Source organism: Ursus americanus, chromosome 35 (genome assembly GCF_024610735.1).
Source record: "Ursus americanus isolate L20-20 chromosome 35, mUrsAme1.1.p, whole genome shotgun sequence".
Classification (NCBI taxonomy): domain Eukaryota; kingdom Metazoa; phylum Chordata; class Mammalia; order Carnivora; family Ursidae; genus Ursus; species Ursus americanus.
In genome coordinates, this window is record NC_142161.1 from 3,490,949 (window position 1) to 3,505,582 (window position 14,634).

At 43.7% G+C, this 14,634-nt stretch overlaps 1 pseudogene; it reads left to right on the forward strand.

Moving 5' to 3' along the window:
- Window positions 1-11,870: 11,870 nt before the first annotated feature.
- LOC123792264 (T cell receptor alpha variable 13-1 pseudogene) lies at window positions 11,871-14,309 on the forward strand (annotated as a pseudogene).
- The last annotated feature ends 325 nt before the right edge of the window (window positions 14,310-14,634 follow it).

The following is a 14,634-nucleotide window of genomic DNA, read 5'->3' on the forward strand; positions in this document are numbered from 1 at the left end:
ATTGACTGGGTCCCAGGCCGTGCCCCTTGTTTTATAGGGATCTTAGGGATGTGGGCTTCTTCTTTAAAGATTTTATTTATTTATTTATGTGGCAGCCAACCAGCGAGAGAGGGAACAGAAGCAGGGGAGTGGGAGAGGAAGAAGCAGGCTCCCAGCGGAGGAGCCCGATGAGGGACTCCTTTTCGGAAAGCTGGGATCACGCCCTAAGCCGAAGGCAGGCGCTCAATGACTGCACCACCCAGGCGCCCGGGTTGTGGGCTTCTTGATTTTTCAGCCTGCCTTCTGTGTTCTGGGGGAGGCGCCTGCCCCGCCGATACTCAGGCAGCCCTGTTTGGGTAGTGTCTCCGTGTCCCCTGCGAGGGGGGATGGGGATGGGCACTCCCTGAGCCGGTATTTCCAGGCTTTTGTTCTCTGGCAGCTTTCCCTGGCGGTTTGCTGTGCCTCTTCTGAGAGTCAGAGCAGCAGCGGCCGAATTTCAGCCTCTGTCACAGAACAGAAGGATTGCGGCCCGTTCTCTACTAATGTTCTGGCCACTTTAACTCTGTTTCTGTTGGTGCTGCTCAACCCTGCAGCGTCCTGGGATGTGCGCCCCACACCCGGCGTCCCAGCCCTCACTTCCAGGGCCGGGGCGTCTCTGTGCTTTGTGTTTCTAATGCCGCCAGCCGCCAGCCGCCCCGCGCGCGCTGCGGAAGCTCCCGGTCTCAGTCTGGATCCGGTGAGCGCACCGGGATTCCGGTGTTCCGCGAGATGCCTGGTGGCGCGCGCACCCGGCTCACGGTCTCAGTCTACTGTTTTGCGGGTGCCGTCTGTGAGCCCCGCCTGCGAGCCCCGCCTGCTCTCCCGTGCAAGTGGCTGCCGCTTCCCGGCGCCCAAATGCGGCGGCTCCCTCCCCCTTCCGTTTATCTTCCGATATCTGTGCGCGGTTTCATGGCTCCCCGCTTCGTACCTCAATACTCAGCGCTGGAGATGTTCATTTGTAGAGATCCAGATGCGTCTTCCTGCGTCTCAGGCTGGTTCCGTGGTTGTTTAGGCTGGTCTGGTACCTATCCAGCTCGACTCAGGGGACCGGCTGAAAACGGTGTCTCCTACTCCTCCGCCATCTTGTCCACGAACCTGGCTCACTTTTAATCCCCATGAAATCTAAGCAGTTACTTTGTTTTCTGATCATCTGCCTCATCAAGAAGCATGGAACGATGGTCACCGTACAGTACGTCCTTAGTTTCTGATGTAGGGATCCATGATTCATTGTTTGCGTGTAACACCCAGTGCTCCACGCAACTCGTGTCCTCAATATATATCATAATATAATTAATTAATTAATTATTAATATTAATTAATATTAATTAATTAATTAAAAAAGAAGCATGGAATGACCATATGGGGCTCAGTGTCTGTCTGCTGAGTTACTTGGTCTCAAGCGGGCATCGTTTATGTTTTAGTCCACTAGGGGGCACTCTAGGCTTTACAAAAAATGAAGGGTTTTTTGTGTGTGTGCGTTTTTTTGTTTTTTTGTTTTTTTGGTTTTTTTTTTCCCTGATGGTAAGAGAGTTGAACAGTTAGGAGAGAACAGAAAACATGCGAGACAATCAAATTATAGATAGCAAAGGTGGAGGGAAACGGGCAACCCTGTCTGTGTAAAGTTCATCTTAGGTTTTCAGTTCTGCCATTCCATATCAACTTCACAAAGATGGGACCTGTATCCATCTCTACCAATCCACTGTGAGGATGATTCTCTGAGACGCATGGAAATAGGAGTATTTCTGGGCACTTGTGAGGAAGCTCAACAGAAAACGTCCATTAGCTGTTTTCAATTTTTTAATCGTTCTGAATAAAATCCCCCAAACCCACTGACCTAGAAATTATCTCAATACTCCAGCTATCATACCTTTTCATATATCATGGTTGAGAATGGAAGGAACAAGAATGAAGAGAAGAAAAAAGGAAAAAAGGGACAGAAAAGGAAAGAGAGAGGACAATATTGACTGTGACCGGCAATGTGTGGCCTGGCCAGACTCAGCTCTGTGGGTGAGCCAGGTGTCCACCAGTTGCACAGGAGAGATGGAGAGGTGGAAGTTAAGTCAGAGGGGACAGTATACAGACATTCCCTTTTTCACCAACCAAATTCTGGTTGGAATCATTTTCTATGCAGATGGTGACTGTCTTGGTTTCTAGAACTCTCTCGATTTTAAGAAATTGTATTTACTTCTTCAATACACACTGCATGCTATCAGTTAGTTTTTCTTTATCAGTATTTTTATTTTCTATTTTTTTAATTTTAAGTATTCTATTTATTTATAAGAGAGAGAGAGAGAGAGAATGAGTGAGGGGAGAGGCAGAGGGAGAAGCAGACTCTCTGCTGAGCAGGGAGCCCATGCTGCCAAATCCCAGAATCCTGGGATCATGACCTGAGCCGAAGGCAGATGCTCAACCGGCTGAACCAGCCAGGCGCCCCATCAGTATTTTCATATAACTGAATTCTCACATTGTCTATCAAACTATGTACGATGCTTCATGGTTCTGTGTAACCCCCTTTCCCCATTGACTCTTCTAGAAAATATGATTCACCTTACTTCACACGGATTTCTTACACAAAGTGTTTTAAGAAAAAAGCCCCTTATATCGTCCTACATTGGAACTATTGCCCCCACCTCCTGCACTGTTGACAAGCACAATTTTGGAGAGATTGCTATGAGTGTCACTGGGCCACTGTGGGTGGAGTCTCGAGTTCCCTGAGTGGCAGGGCTGAGGTGTGACTGGTGCTCAGCGGCTGTGTTGGAACGATTGACTGTAAGACACAGTTTCTCTGGCCCCAGAACTCTACTGTCTGTACAGTAGGGTATCGGTAACTCGGCAACTAGACAAGGAATCATGAGCAGACACTGGGGAGCTCTGCTGGGGCTCCTGTGGGTCCAGGTGTGCTGTGAGTGGGGGCGTCCAGACGGGGCTGGGGAGCGGTCCACAGCCCACAGGGGTGGGGGGAGCTGAAACTGGGCTCCGAGAGGGTCCTACAGCCCCAGGGGTGTGTCTTGGGACATTTTACAAGTTTGGAAACTGCATCAGTGACCCCCAGTGACATGACCTGTGTTTGTTCTTCTCTTTCCACGCAGGGGTGAGAGGGCTGGAGGTGGAGCAGAGCCCTTCAGCCCTGAGCCTCCAGGAGGGAGCCGGCACTGCTCTGAAGTGCAATTTTTCCCAAGCTGTGAACAGTGTGCAGTGGTTCCGACAGAACCCCGGGGGCGGCGGCCTCACCTCCCTGTTTTTCATAGCTTCGGGCACGAAACAGAGCGGAAGGCTCAACTGCACACTGAACACGAGGGAACGGTCCAGCACCCTCCACATCGCGGGCTCCCAGCTGGAAGACGCCGCCTCCTACCTGTGCGCCGCGGAGACACAGTGCTGCCTGCTGATCCCGGGCCTGCACACCAACTGCAGCTGCGCCTGCGCCCGGCCCGCCACCAGGAGGCCCTGCACAGCAGCTGCGCCAACAGGCTTGGACCATCTGGGGCTCTGCTGGGCTCCAAGGCGGGTGGCAGTAAACCTTAACAATAAATTATTACTAAATACAAATGTGTAATTTGACGTTGCATAAAGTATATTGGAGGGATAGAAGTTCTTAAAATGTTTAGAAGCTCTAGTTTTAAAAATTACTACAACATTAGAAAGCAAATATCTATAGGCTTAGAAATAGAAATTTAAGGTAAAGATAATAGCTTCAGTGGAAAAGAATACCATTTTCATGTGAACTTTGAACTTATTCAGTGAACCGATTTTAACACAGAGGATAATCTGAAATTAATTCGTCTCGTAACTTAAGATATAATAAGATGCATAAACAAGCATTCTGAATTGTATATAAATCATGAAGCCACTTTTTAGTTTCATATACACCCTCCAAAAGTTACAGCAAATGTCAGAGAAAACAATAAAATGCTGCGGTATAAATTTACATTTAAAATTAATTTAGATTTACATGAAACTGATTGGTATGAAGAGTTAAATCGTTTATAGAACAACTGTTCCACCAGAAGCATCAGCTCTAGATTCACTTTATTTATATTTCAACTAATTTATCAGATATTTATGCTACTTTTGTCATAGCACATAAAATAGTCTTTAAAATCTGTAATATCAGTTGCACCAACAGAACTATCCTTCTCAAAATCAAAAATGTTCAAAAATTCCTTTTGCAGGGTCGTGTTTACCAACAGCAACTGACATTGCTTTCATTTATATTGATTGAAATGAAGTTATTAAAAGTATTAATTTTGATGACCAAATAAATTAATTTGGAGAAAAGCAAGCCAGAAAAATATTATTACGATATTACACTACCAAAGTATTATTATTTATTGCATTATACAAAATTTTTATAATACTTTTTCTAACTTTTTTTGGCAATTTGTCAATTTATATCTTATGTATCATTAAAGTTCTATTGTGTTTTATAAGTAAAAAATTTTTATTTTTAAAAAAAATTTTAAAGCTTCTATTTATTTATTTGAGAGAGAGTGAGCCAAAAAGAGAGAGAGAAGGAGCAGAAGCAGAGAGAGAAGCAGATTCCCCACCGAACGGGGAGCCTGACATAGGACTTGATTCCAGGACTCTGAGATTATGACCTGAGCCAGAGGCAGACGCTTAATGGACTGAGCCAGGCAGGTGCCCCAGTAAAAAAAAAAAAAAATTTAAAGAGAGCTTTATATTTTATTATATACTGTAACATTTTTTCCTGTTTTTTAAACATGGGGCCCCAGATTTTCCTTTGTTATTGCATACCACAAATTATATAGCCATTTCTGCCTGGGAATTTTGAACACCGGAGTTAAACTTGAATGAGGGAGCCAGAAGCTAGAGAGCAATCAGGCCTTGTGAGAAAGTACTTTTCGCTTTACATATGTATGAGCAAAAGCTCAGCCACCACAGAGCCAACCCTGTCTCCCTGCCTGTGGTGAATGTTATATTCAGTGAGTAAAGCTCCATTTTATTCCATTTTCCTGTAGATTTAGGTCCTCCTCAATCCATCTTTGGTCTCATAGAAGAAAAGAAAACCCAGAGAGGATCTTACCCTGAAGACTCAGTCTCTGCTTGTGAAGCGACCTCAGGGTGGGTTAGGATCAACCTCAGACCCACTAGGTCTCATGTGGTTGGGAAAATGGTCTTGGGGTGCCATGATGCAGGCTGTTACCCCTCTCTGACACCAGTCCACATTGCACACAACGGTCCTCAATAAATATTTCCTTTGTTATATGGTATAAAAGAAATTTAGAGCTGGAAGAGCCCTTAGAAATCCTTTAGTCCAAAGGCATTTTACAAAATACAGACTGTATTCAGGACGACAGTAAGGAGAATCAGGTAGTAAATGAGCTGGGGGAGGGAGAAAGTGAGTTTCCTCACTTCCTCTTTGACACTCTTGCCCCCACCTCCATGCTGTAGGACCATCCTGCTGTGTAAAAAGAATGGGTCTAACGCAAGCCCAGCCACTTAGACCTCTGCAGTTTGGGTCTGAGAAAGTTGTGGTCCAGTCAGTTTCAATGCCTGAATGGAGAGGTCCAATTTATGTAAAAGTCTGAGACCTTGGGCAGGAAAAGAGACTCAGGCTGAGCCGCTGTTGCTCTACCAGCAAACTCATGCCTCACTCACTGTTTCTACAGGACAGAGCCGAAGGTGGTGGTGCTGTGTGAACCCTGACATGTGTTTCTAAAGACTTTCCCCCAAATAGCAAATATATTTATCATCCCAGCTGGATGCCCCTTAAATGCAATGTATGAATACAGAGCATCACTAATACATTGTTATAAAATGTAATCACTGAGAGGAGGAGTTAAGATGGCAGAGGAGTAGGGGACCCCTTTTTCAGCCGGTCCCCTGAGTCGAGCTGGATAGGTACCAGAACAGCCTGAACATCCGCAGAATCAGCCTGAGACGCAGGAAGATATATCTGGATCTCTACAAATGAACATCTCCAGTGCTGAGTATTGAGGTATGAAGCGGGGAGCCGTGAAACCGTGCACAGATATCGGAAGATAAATGGAAGGGGGAGGGAGCCGCCGCGTTTGGGCACGGGAAGCGGTGGCCACCTGCATGGGGGAGCGGGCGGACTCGCGGACGACACCCCCGAGAGAGCAGACTGAGACCGTGAGCCGGGGAACGAGCGCCACCAGACTGAAACGGAGCTCCGTTGTGCTCACTGGATCCAGACTGAGACCGGGAGCTCCGGGAGCGTGCAGGGCGGCTGGCAGCTGGCGGTGTTAGAAACACGAAGGACAGAGACGCGCCGGCCCTGGAAGTGAGGGCTGGGACGCCGGGTGTGGGGCGCACATCCCGGGACGCTGCAGGGTTGAGCAGCACCAACAGAAACAGAGTTAAAGTGCCCAGAACATCAGTGGAGAATGGTCCGCGATCCCTCTGTTCTGTGACAGAGGCTGAGATTCGGCCGCTGCTGCTCTGACTCTCAGAAGAGGCACAGCAAACCGCCAGGGAAAGCCACCAGAGAACAAAAGCCTGGAAAGACCGGCTCAAAGGGTGTCCATCCCCATCCCCCCTCGCAGGGGACACGTAGACTCTACCCAAACAGGGTTGCCTGAGTTTCGGCGCGGCAGGCCCCTCCCCCAGAAGGCAGGCTGAAAAATCAAGTAGCCCACATCCCTAAGATCCCTATAAAACAAGGGTGCACTGCCTGGGTCCCAGTCAATAATTTGGGCTCTGGACAACCCCGCAACCTCTCCTCATCAGAATGACGAGAAGGAGAAATCCCCCCCAGCAAAAAAAAAAAAAAAAAAGACAATAAGTCTGTGGCCTCTGCCACAGAACTAATGGATATGGATGTAACCAAATTATCAGAAATGGAGTTCAGAGTAACAATGGTCAAGATGATGTGTAGACTTGAAAAAAGTATTAATGAAAATGTTAATGAGTATATAGAATCTCTAAGGGTGGAAATGAGAGCGAATCTGGAAGAAATTAAAAATTCTATGAACCAAATGCAGTCAAAACTAGAGGCTCTGACAGCCAGGGTGAATGAAGCAGAAGAACATATCAGCGAATCGGAGGATGGGTTAGTACAAGAGAAAGCTAAAATAGAAACTGGGCTCAACAAAATCCAATCACAAGATTGTAGGTTACGGGAGATTACTGACTCAATGAAACGTTCCAATGTCAGAATCATCGGCATCCCCGAGGGGTGGACAAAAACAGGTCTAGAAGACATATTTGAACAAATTGTAGCTGAAAACGTCCCTAATCTAGCAAAGGAAACAAGCATTCGTGTCCAAGAGGCAGAGAGGACCCTTCCCAAGCTCAACCATGACAAACCCACGCCACGTCACGTCATAGTGCATTTCACAAATATTAGATCCAAGGATACAGTATTGAAAGTGGGCAGGGCAAAGAAATTTCTCACGTACCAAGGCAAAGGTATCAGAATTATGTCAGACCTCTCTACACAGACCTGGAAGGAGAGAAAGGGTTGGGGGGGGGCATTTTTAAAGCTCTTTCAGAGAAAAACATGCAGCCAAAGATCCTTTATCCAGCAAGGCTGTCATTCAGAATTGATGGAGAAATAAAGACCTTCCAGAATCACCAGTCATTGGCCAATTTCATCACCATGAAACCAGCCCTACAGGAGATATTAAGGGGGGTTCTATAAAAGTAAAAAGGCCCTATGAGTGATACAGAACAGAAAGTCACAATCTATAGAAACGAAGACTTTACTGGCAACATGGCATCATTAAAATCATATCTCTCAATAATCAGTCTCAATGTAAATGGCCTAAATGCTCCCATAAAACACCACAGGGTTGCAGATTGGATAAAAAGACATGGCCCATCCATTTGCTGTCTACAAGAGACTCATTTTGAACCTAAAGATATTTTCAGACTGAAAGTAAGGGGATGGAGTACCATCTTTCATGCCAATGGACCTCAAAAGAAAGCTGGGGTAGCAATTCTCATATCAGACAGATTGGATTTTAAACTAAAGACTATAGTTAGAGACACAGAAGGGCACTATATTATTCTTAAAGGATGTATACAAGAAGTGGATATGACAATTATAAATATATATGCCCCCCAACAGGGGAGCAGCAAGATACACAAGCCAAATCTTAACCAGAATAAAGAGACTTATAGATAAAAATATGTTAATAGTAGGAGACCTCAACACTCCACTATCAGCAATAGACAGAACACCGGAGCAGAAAACCAGCAAAGAAACAAGAGCTTTGAATGCCATACTCAACGAGTTGGACCTCGTAGATATATATAGAACACTACACCCCAGAACAAAAGAAAACTCATTCTATTCTAATGCCCATGGAACATTCTCAAGAATAGACCACTTTCTGGGTCACAAAAGAGGTCTCAACCAATACCAAAAGACTGAAATTATTCCCTGCATATTCTCAGACCACAACACTTTGAAATTGGAACTCAACCACAAGGAAAACTGTGGAAGAAACTCAAATACTTGGAGACTAAGAACCATCCTGCTCAGGAATGATTCGATAAACCAGGAAATCAAAAATCAATTTAAACAATTTATGGAGACCAACGAGAATGAAAACACAATGGTCCAAAACCTATGGGATACTGCAAAGGCAGTCCTAAGGGGAAAACACATAGCCATCCAAGCCTCACTCAAAAGAATAGAAAAATCTAAAATGCAGTTTTTATATTCTCACCTCAAGAAGCTAGAACAGCAACAGAGGGACAGGCCTAATCCACGCACGAGAAAGCAGTTGATCAAGATTAGAGCAGAAATCAATGAATTAGAAACCAGGAGTACAGTAGAGCAAATCAACAGAACTAGAAGCTGGTTCTTTGAAAGAATAAATAAAATTGACAGACCACTGGCAAGACTTATCCAAAAGAATAGAGAAAGGACCCAAATTAATAAAATTATGAATGAAATAGGAGAGGTCACAATCAACACCAATGAAATTGGAAGGATTATTAGAAACTTTTATCAACAGCTTTATGCCAATAAATTTAGCAATCTGGAAGAGATGGAGGCCTTCCTGGAAACCTATAAACTACCAAGACTGAAACAGGAAGAAATTGATTTTTTTAAACAAGACAATTATGAAGAGAATGAAACTGATAAAAAACCTTCCATTAAACAAAACTCCAGGACCGGATAGCTTTCCTGGGGAATTCTACCAAACATTCAAAGAAGAAATAATACCTATTCTCCTAAAGCTATTTCAAAAAATAGAAACAGAAGGAAAGGTACCAAACTCATTCTATGAGGCCAATATTACCTTGATCCCCAAACCAGGCAAAGACCCCATCAAAAAGGAGAATTACAGACCAATTTCCCTAATGTATATGGACGCCAAAATCCTCAACAAGATCCTTGCTAATAGAATCTAACAGTACATTAAAAGGATTATCCATCATGACCAAGTGGGATTCATCCCTGGGATGCAAGGTGGTTCAACATTCACAAATCGATCAGTATCATAGATTTTATCCAGAAGGAAAAAGCCAAAAATCATCTGATTCTCTCAATAGATGCAGAAAAAGCATTTGACAAAATACAGCATCCTTTCCTGATTAAAACACTTCAGAGTGTAGGGATAGAAGGTACATTTCTCAATCTCATAAAAACCATCTATGAAAAGCCTACAGCAAATATCATTCTCAATGGGGAAAAGCTGGAAGCCTTTCCCTTAAGATCAGGAACACGACAAAGATGCCCACTCTCGCCACTATTATTCAACATAGTACTAGAAGTCCTTGCAACAGCAATCAGACAACAAAAAGGGATCAAATGTATCCAAATCGGCAAAGAAGAAGTCAAACTGTCTCTCTTCGCAGGTGACATGATACTCTATATGGAAAACCAAAAAGAATCCACTCCCAAACTATTAGAAGTTATAGAGCAATTCAGTAATGTGGCAGGATACAAAATCAATGCTCAGAAATGAGTTACATTTCTATACACGAATAATGAGACTGAAGAAAGAGAAATTAGGGAATCCATCCCATTTACAATAGCACCAAAACCATACGTTACCTTGGAATTAACTTAACCAGAGACGTAAAGGACCTATATTCTAGAAACTATAAATCACTCTTGAAAAACATTGAAGAAGACACAAAAGGATGGAAAAATAGTCCATGCTCATGGATCAGAAGAATTAACATAGTTAAAATGTCCATGCTACCCAGAGCAATCTTCACTTTCAATGTTATCCCGGTCAAAATACCAATGACATTTTTCAAAGAACTGGAACAAATAGTCCTTAAATATGTATGGAACCAGAAAAGGCCCCAAATCGCCAAGGAACTGTTGAAAAGGAAAAACAAAGCTGGGGGCATCACAATGCCGGATTTCGAGCTGTACTACAAATCTGTGATCACAAAGACAGCATGGTACTGGCACAAAAACAGACACATAGACCAATGGAACAGAATAGAGAACCCAGAAATGGACCATCGGCTCTTTGGGCAACTAATCTTTGATAAAGCAGGAAAAAACATCCGGTGGGAAAAAGACAGTCTCTTCAATAAATGGTCCTGGAAAAATTGGACAACTACATGCAAAAGAATGAAACTTGACCACTCTCTCACAACATACACAAAGATAAATTCCAAATGGATGAAAGACCTCGATGTGAGACAGGAATCCATCAAAATCCTGGAGGAGAACATAGGCAGCAACCTCTACAACATCAGCCAAAGCAACCTTTTTCATGACACATCCCCAAAGGCAAAGAAACAAAAGGTAAAATGAACTTGTGGAACTTCATCAAGATAAAAATCTTCTGCACAGCCAAGGAAACAATAAAAAAAAAAAAACTAAGAGGCAGCCCACGGAATGGGAGAATATATTTGTAAATGATACTACAGATAAAAGACTGGTATCCAAGATCTACAAAGAACTTCTCAAACTCAATACATGAGAAACAAATAAAAAAATCAAAAAATGGGCAGAAGATATGAACAGACACTTTTCCAATGATGACATACAAATGGCTAACAGACACATGAAAAAATGTTCAAAATCATTAGCCATCAGGGAAATTCAAATCAAAACCACACTAAGATATCACCTTATGCCAGTTAGAATGGCAAAAATAGACAAGGCAAGGAACAACAATTGTTGGAGAGGATGTGGAGAAAAGGGATCCCTCCTACATTGTTGGTGGGAATGCAAGTTGGTACAACCACTCTGGAAAACAGTGTGGAGGTCCCTTAAAAAGTTAAAAATTGAGCTACCCTATGATCTAGCCATTGCACTACCGGGTATTTACCCCAAGGAAACAGATGTAGTGAAGAGAAGGGCCATATGCACCCCGATGTTCATAGCAGCATTGTCCACAATAGCTAAATCGTGGAAGGAACAGAGATGCCATTCAACAGATGACTGGATTAAGAAGCTGTGGTCCATATATACAATGGAATATTACTCAGCTATCAGAAAGAGCGAGTTCTCAACATTTGCTGCAACACGGACGGCACTGGAGGAGATAATGCTAAGTGAAATAAGTCAAGCAGACAAGGACAATTATCATATGATTTCTCTCATCTATGGAACATAAGAACTAGGAAGATCGGTAGGGGAAGAAAGGGATAAAGAAAGGGGGGTAATCAGAAGGGGGAATGAAGCATGAGAGACTATGGACTCTGAGAAATAAACTGAGGGCTTCAGAGGGGTTTGGGGTGGGGGAAGGGGATAGGCTGGTGATGGGTAGTAAGGAGGGCACGTATTACATGGTGCACTGGGTGTTATATGCAACTAATGAATCATCGAACTTTACATCAGAAACTAGGGATGTACTGTATGGTGACTAACATAATATAATAAAAAAACAATAAAAAAATAAAATGTAATCACTGCAGTTGGGAGACTAAGGGGGAACATCGTCCTCATGCAGCTGGCCATCCCTGAAGGTATTAGAATAAAGCCTTCATAGGTCAGCAAGTTTTGATGATGAGTCCGGCAATATTCAATGAAGTAATCCTGGGGCTATGAATTTTGCCCAGGGGGTGATCATACTTGTGCTATAGTTTGTTTATAGAACACTGCTCTGGAGAGAGCGTATTCAAGCTGTAACATTCAGTTCTGCATAACATAACTCCAAAGGGCAAATACTGACTTAAAGTATCTGTCTCCAAGAAGAGGGAAATTCACCCAAAGAAGGATCTGGGAATTCTATCCTGTGGAGGATGGATGAGTAGACAGAGGAAGATTCTTAGAATGGAGAAATTTTACGTATGTAAAAACACATTTTATATTCACAGACAAATTTATATGTTGATTTTGATTCTTCATCATAGTTGTCCCCAGATTTTCAAGGGTGTGACATGCGGATGAGGACTGTATTTACTCTGCACAACTCCAGAGGACCAGTGAGTATAAATCGTAGAAAAAAAGGCTTCCACGTATGGAGGTAAGGTAGTCTTGATTTCCCAGGGATCCTTTCTCATGATCACTAGCATATTTGTACTGTACCCTAGAAACATGGCAATATTTAGGCTTTCCTAGATTTTTTTCCATACAGATGTAATTGGAAAATATCCAGGTACTAAAGTAGTTGAGGAAGGGTGTTTGGCAGAAATGGATAATTCTGGAAATCTGCAGGACTGAGGAACTTTGTCAATGTCTTGGGAAAAGGACACTGGAGTGGAGTCTGGGAGAAAAATAAGAGTGTGGAATCTGAAGCAGCAGAAATCTCTATGCTCAGAAAGTTGCCTCACACTTTAGAGGAAATTCCACTAAGGATTTGAGTCAGTTACTGCATTTAGGACCTGGCATTCCTTTTGATACTAGAAAATAAAAGCATCTGTAGAATAAATTTATATATGGGTACGTTTTTGAACATGAAGCCTGATGTATTCTGAGATTTTCTACTCTTTCCCCCAATGTTTCCAGGATATAATCCATTTAGCAATAGGAATAGATTTCTTAAAGCATGTTGGATTTCTCAGCACAAATCAACCAGGTCTATAGGTCAAATTGTTTCCTAACTCATGGAACTTTTCCTCTGGCTCCTTTATCATTGAAATTTTTATGACTGTCATCTTAACCGAGGGAAGAATCCACATTTTGACTGTTGGTGCTGTCAATTCTGTGGAAATTGCAAGGTCACAGGAGAGACCAGCTTAGATGAGCAGAGTCTGAGATCAGAGGGATTGGAAATATCTAATCTTTGGCTTCCTTGTTCCTTTTAGAGTTTTTCTCCATAACAGACAATTGAGGACGGTAGATTTGGCAGAAAGGGAAGGTTTTATATTTTCTTTGTTTAAGAGATTGAATCTTGATTCCTTCCTGATGTCAGACATGTGCACCAGGCCCATCACGGAATAAACAGCGATAGCATCTACCTCTTTCCAGCTTACTATCAGTGACTCAGTGGTGCGCAGAGGTATAAATCTTGATCTCCACATTCTCGCTGTGCACTCCATCCCTGATCTAACATATAATTTGTTTGACTGATTGCCGCCTTGCTGCAGGTGAGCCCCTCGGAGGCACAGGCAAGGAGAAGAGCATTTCCCTGGTGAGATCAGTAGCGCTGTGACCACAGACGGAAGTGCACCTGCGCCGACGCAGAACACGTGGAGGGCTTGTTTTCCTGCATCTGGTGCACTAGACTGTGGCAGGAGCAGGGCCTTTTTCTCATTGGCTGGGGGACCATGTGGGAAAGTCCTCTGTTAGAGGAAGGGGACGGCCTGGCAAGAGCAGGAGCTGAGCTGGCTGGAGGCTGCAGTTCTGAAGCTGGTCTAATGGGGAGGAGCCATGAGGACATCCAGGGGAGCTTTAATCGTGTTCTCGTGGCTGCAGCTGAGCTGTGAGTTGACAAGTATGGGACACTTAGGATATTAGTGCACAGTCTTCAGAAGTCAAGCCTGGCTTTACTCAGGTTTCCCCCGTTAGTGTAGAAAAGAGCATTCAGTCGGGTAAGAACCTGGAATCTCTTCTCCTCTCTCTGACCTTTTCTTTCTGCACAGGGTTCAGCCGAGGAGAGACTGTGGAGCAGCGGCCTTCTACCCTGAGTGTGCGGCAGGGACGCAGCTCTGTCATCAACTGCAGCTATTCAGACAGTGCCTCAGTCTACTTCCCTTGGTACAAGCAAGAGCTTGGAAAAGGTCCCCGGCTCCTTATAGACATTCGTTCCAGCATGACCACAAAAGAAGACCAAAGGCTCACTGTCTTACTGAATAAGACGGCCAGACATCTGTCCCTGCACATCGCAGACTCGCAGCCTGAAGACTCAGCGGTGTACTTCTGCGCGGCAAGCACACACTGCTCCGCAGACACCTGCTGCCTGCACTCAAACCTGCCACCGGGGCAGCCCCCTGGCCTTTGACACAGACCTTCCAGGATAGCGTTTGTGCTGTTGTCTGTCTGCAGGTGGAAGCTAATGTGTTAGATGTTAAAGGCATATAGTAAAATATTAGACTGGAGATGACCCAGACAGGGTAGGAACATTTTATGAATTATTCTTGTTTTTGGATTCTTGATGTGATTTAGTAATGTTTTACTTTGAAATTCGGGGTTTAGAGATGACTTTACATTTGCTATTCAGACTCCTGTCATACAAACAATTTTTAATAAATTAGCACTTCCTATTATGGTTAAGCCTTTAACTCTTGTCTTTCAAATGTTGCAAATGTTATTTTTTGCTTGTTATA